The sequence below is a fragment of the Pseudophryne corroboree genome, chromosome 4 (assembly GCF_028390025.1).
Source record: "Pseudophryne corroboree isolate aPseCor3 chromosome 4, aPseCor3.hap2, whole genome shotgun sequence".
In the NCBI taxonomy this organism is placed as follows: Eukaryota; Metazoa; Chordata; class Amphibia; order Anura; family Myobatrachidae; genus Pseudophryne; species Pseudophryne corroboree.
The window spans coordinates 349,131,128-349,137,127 of NC_086447.1; positions in this window are offsets into that span (position 1 = coordinate 349,131,128).

The window sequence follows — 6,000 nt, forward strand, 5'->3', positions numbered from 1 at the left end:
CTCAATTAGTGCCTGTCCAGGCGCCTCAAACACCGTCAGGGGCTGTAAAACGCCCCTTGCCTCAGTCGGTCGACACAGACCCAGACACAGGCACTGATTCCGGTGGTGAAGGTGACGAATCAACCGTATTTTCCAGTAGGGCCACACGTTATATGATTTTGGCAATAAAGGAGATGTTACATTTAGCTGATACTACAGGTACCACTAAACAGGGTATTATGTGGGGTGTGAAAAAACTACCAGTAGTTTTTACCGAATCAGAAGAATTAAATGACGTGTGTGATGAAGCGTGGGGTGCCCCGATAAAAAACTGCTAATTTCAAAGAAGTTATTGGCTTTATACCCTTTCCCGCCAGAGGTTAGGGAGCGCTGGGAAACACCTCCTAGGGTGGACAAAGCGCTAACACGCTTATCAAAACAAGTGGCGTTACCCTCTCCTGAGACGGCCGCACTTAAAGATCCATCAGATAGGAGGATGGAAAATATCCAAAAAGGTATATACACACATGCAGGTGTTATACTACGACCAGCTATTGCGACTGCCTGGATGTGCAGTGCTGGGGTAGTTTGGTCAGAGTCCCTGATCGAAAATATTGATACCCTGGACAGGGTCAATATTTTACTGTCGTTAGAACAAATAAAGGATGCATTTCTTTATATGCGTGATGCACAGAGAGATATCTGCACACTGGCATCACGGGTAAGTGCTATGTCCATTTCGGCCAGAAGAGCTTTATGGACACGACAGTGGACAGGCGATGCGTAGAGGAGTTATTTGGGGTCGGTCTATCGGATTTGGTGGCCACGGCTACGGCCGGGAAATCCACCTTTCTACCTCAAGTCACTCCCCAACAGAAAAAGGCACCGACTTTTCAACCGCAGCCCTTTCGTTCCTTTAAAAATAAGAGAGCAAAGGGCTATTCATATCTGCCACGAGGCAGAGGACGAGGGAAGAGACAGCAACAGGCAGCTCCTTCCCAGGAACAGAAGCCCTCCCCGGCTTCTACAAAAGCCTCAGCATGACGCTGGGGCTTCGCAAGCGGACTCGGGGGCGGTAGGCGGTCGTCTCAAGAATTACAGCGCGCAGTGGGCTCACTCGCAGGTAAATCCCTGGATCCTGCAGATAATATCTCAGGGGTACAAGTTGAAATTAGAGACAGAGCCACCTCGCCGTTTCCTGAAGTCTGCTTTACCAACGTCCCCCTCAGGAAGGGAGACGGTTTTGGAAGCCATTCACAAGCTGTATTCTCAGCAGGTGATAGTCAAGGTACCTCTTCTACAACAAGGGAAGGGGTATTATTCCACTCTTTTTGTGGTACCGAAGCCGGATGGCTCGGTAAGGCCTATTCTAAATCTGAAGTCCTTGAACCTGTACATAAAGAAGTTCAAGTTCAAGATGGAGTCACTCAGAGCAGTGATAGCGAACCTGGAAGAAGGGGACTTTATGGTATCCTTGGACATCAAGGATGCGTATCTCCACGTTCCAATTACCCCTCACACAGGGGTACCTCAGGTTCGTTGTACAAAACTGTCACTATCAGTTTCAGACGCTGCCGTTTGGTTTGTCCACGGCACCTCGGGTCTTTACAAAGGTAATGGCCGAGATAATATTTCTTCTTCGAAGAAAAGGCGTATTAATTATCCCATACTTGGACGATCTCCTAATAAGGGCAAGGTCCAGAGAACAGCTAGAGATGGGTTTAGCACTATCTCAAGAGGTGCTAAAGCAGCACGGATGGATTCTGAATATTCCAAAATCCCAATTAATGCCGACAACTCGTCTGCTGTTCCTGGGGATGATTCTGGACACAGTTCAGAAAAAGGTTTTTCTTTCCGAAGAAAAAGCCAAGGAGTTATCTGACCTGGTCAGGAACCTCCTAAAACCAGGAAAGGTGTCTGTACATCAATGCACAAGAGTCCTGGGAAAAAATGGTAGCTTCTTACGAAGCAATCCCTTTCGGCAGATTCCATGCAAAGGGATCTGTTGGACAAATGGTCAGGGTCGCATCTTCAGATGCACCTGCGGATAACCCTGTCGCCGAGGACAAGGGTATCCCTTCTGTGGTGGTTGCAGGAGGCTCATCTATTGGAGGGCCGCAGATTCGGCATGCAGGATTGGATCCTGGTGACCACGGATGCCAGCCTGAGAGGCTGGGGAGCAGTCACACAGGGAAGAAATTTCCAGGGAGTGTGGTCGAGCCTGAAAAAGTCTCTTCACATAAGCATTCTGGAACTAAGAGCAATCTACAATGCTCTAAGCCAGGCGGAACCTCTGCTTCAAGGAAGACCGGTGTTGATCCAGTCGGACAACATCACGGCAGTCGCCCATGTAAACAGACAGGGCGGCACAAGAAGCAGGAGGGCAATGGCAGAAGCTGCCAGGATCCTTCGCTGGGCGGAGAATCACGTGATAGCACTGTCAGCAGTATTCATCCCGGACGTGGACAACTGGGAAGCAGACTTCCTCAGCAGACACGACTTTCACCCGGGAGAGTGGGGACTTCATCCAGAAGTTTTCCACATGCTATTAAACCGTTGGGTAAAACCAATGGTGGACATGATGGCGTCTCGCCTCAACAAAACACTGGACAGGTATTGCGCCAGGTCAAGAGATCCGCAGGCAATAGCTGTGGACGCGCTGGTAACACCTTGGGTGTACCAGTCGGTATATGTGTTTCCTCCTCTGCCTCTCATACCAAAGGTATTGAGGATTATACGGCAAAGAGGAGTAAGACTAGTGGCTCCGGATTGGCCAAGAAGGACTTGGTACCCGGAACTTCAAGAGATGGTCACGGACGATCCGTGGCCTCTACTTCTGAGAAGGGACCTGCTTCAGCAGGGTCCTTGTCTTTTTTTAAGACTTACCGCGGCTGCGTTTGACGGCATGGCGTTTGAATGCCAGATCCTAAAAGGAAAAGGCATTCCAGAAGAAGTCATTCCTACCTTGATAAAGGCAAGGAAGGAAGTCACCGCGAAGCATTATCGCCGTATTTGGCGAAAATATGTTGCGTGGTGCGAGCAGCGGAGTGCTCCGATGGAGGAATTTCAACTGGGTCGTTTTCCTACATTTCCTGCAATCAGAATTGTCTATGGGTCTCAAATTGGGATCTATTAAGGTTCAAATTTCGGCCCTATCAATATTCTTCCAAAAAGAATTGGCCTCAGTCCCTGAGGTCCAGATTTTATCAAAGGAGTACTGCATATACAGCCTCCTGTGGTGCCTAAGGTGGCACCGTGGGATCTAAATGTAGTTTTAGATTTCCTCAAATCCAATTGGTTTGAACCACTAAAGAATGTGGATTTGAAATATCTCACATGGAAAGTGACTATGTTACTGGCCCTGGCTTCGGCCGGGAGAGTATCTGAACTGGCGGCTTTGTTTTATAAAAGCCCTTATTTAATTTTCCATTCGACATAGGGCAGAGCTGCGGACGCGTCCGCATTTTCTCCCTAAGGTGGTATCAGCGTTTCACCTGAACCAGCCTATTGTAGTGCCTGCGGCTACAGACGACTTGAAGGACTCCAAGTTGTTGGACGTTGTCAGAGCCTTAAAAATATACATTTAAAGGACGGCTGGAGTCAGAAAATCTGACTCGCTGTTTATACTGTATGCACCCAACAAGTTGGGTGCACCTGCTTCTAAGCAGTCGATTGCTCGTTGGATTTGTAACAAAATTCAACTTGCACATTCTGTGGCAGGCCTGCCACAGCCTAAATCTGTTAAGGCCCATTCCGCAAGGAAGGTGGGCTCATCTTGGGCGGCTGCCCGAGGGGTCTCGGCATTACAACTCTGCCGAGCAGCTACGTGGTCAGGGGAGAACACGTTTGTAAATTTTTACAAAATTGATACCCTGGCAAAGGAGGACCTGGAGTTCTCTCATTCGGTGCTGCAGAGTCATCCGCACTCTCCCGCCCGTTTGGGAGCTTTGGTATAATCCCCATGGTCCTTTCAGGAACCCCAGCATCCACTTAGGACGATAGAGAAAATAAGAATTTACTTACCGATAATTCTATTTCTCGGAGTCCGTAGTGGATGCTGGGCGCCCATCCCAAGTGCGGATTATCTGCAATACTTGTACATAGTTATTGTTAACTAATTCGGGTTATTGTTTAGGAAGCCATCTTTCAGAGGCTCCTCTGTTATCATACTGTTAACTGGGTTTAGATCACAAGTTGTACGGTGTGATTGGTGTGGCTGGTATGAGTCTTACCCGGGATTCAAAATCCTCCCTTATTGTGTACGCTCGTCCGGGCACAGTACCTAACTGGAGTCTGGAGGAGGGTCATAGGGGGAGGAGCCAGTACACACCACCTGACCTGTAAAAGCTTTACTTTTGTGCCCTGTCTCCTGCGGAGCCGCTATTCCCCATGGTCCTTTCAGGAACCCCAGCATCCACTACGGACTCCGAGAAATAGAATTATCGGTAAGTAAATTCTTATTTTAAAAGCACGGTGTTTATACATTGTACTGTACATTCTTCCTTTTACACAATTACTGTAGTTGCGTCTCCATACACATACAGTACAGTACTCCATACTTTTTCCACCGCCTCCCGTTACGCCTACAGTATTGCCAGAGCTGTAGATCAATCCGCCGCTATACTGTACGATCGAAAGTACTGGATTAGTGGAGCATTAGCCACACAGTGGTGGAGATGTGTAATGCATGATGAGTATCTAGATCGCCTCAACGCGCCTACCTGTGATTAAACTCAGCTATCGCCTTAGCGTGACTAAACGCCCGTCTCGGCGGAGAAACAGTCAAGATAAAGGTGGCTACATCTGTAAATGGAGTGCATTCACAGGAGGGAAATATTACCAGTGGAGTACCCCAGGGATCTGTACTTGGACCATTGCCATTTAATATCTTTATTGGTGACATTGCAAAGTGCATTAAAGGAAAAGTATGCCCTTTTGCACATGATACAATGGTATGCAACAGGGTAGACACACCATAAGGGGTAGAATAAATGATTGAGGATCTAGGTAGTCTAAAGGATTGGTCAAGAGCGTGAAAATTACAGTTTAATGCCAAAAAAATCAAAATCATGCACTTAGGTCTCAAAATTCAAAGGCTAAATATAGTATTAATGGCACTATAGTGGAATCTACTGAGGAGGAAAGGGATCTAGAAGTCACTATTTCAAGTGACTTAAAAGCAGGTAAGCAATGTGACAAAGCAATGAAGAAGGCTAGTTACTGTAGATGCTTGGTTGTATAGGAGAGGAATCAGCAGCAGAAAAAAAGAAAGAAAGAAGTAATAATGCAACTGTATAGGTCATTGTTACAGCCTTATCTAGAATACTGTGTTCAATTCTGGAGGCCATATCTTCAAAAGCATATTAATACATTAGAGATTGTACAAAAAAGGGCAACTATAATGGTGCATGGCCGACTGTACTGTACATCCCAAAACATACCCAGAAAGACTAAAAAAATCTCAATATGTATAGTTTGGAGCAAAGAAGGGCATGACAGAAACTTTCAAATATATCAAGGGTTTTAACAATGTCCAGGAGGGAAACATTCTTCAAATGAATAACACAAGGTATTCAAACATGAGGACATGCACTGAAACTGGAGGAAGGTAGGTTCAGGGGAAATTTCAGGAAAACTTACTTCACAGAAAAAGTAGTGGACTAATTGGATAGCCTCCCTTCAGAGGTGGTAGAGGTTAAGACAGTAGAGCAAATTAAACATACATGGGATAGACATAAGGATATCCTTACAAAGAAATAAGGAGCGAATAGGGTTTGAGGTAAAAATATAGTAAATAATGTGCAGACTAGATGGGCCAGGTGGTTCTTATCTGCCATCAAATTCTTTGTTTCTATGGCAGCTCACATAACAAGAGGCCTAGCGACCCCTGGTGGAGGAGAATCATACTTTAGGGAATCTTAACAATGACTCAATGCCAATTTATTTCCAATTATTATTATTTCTCTAACGTCCTAGGGGATACTGGGAAACGTAGTTACCATGAGGTATAGATAGGGTCCA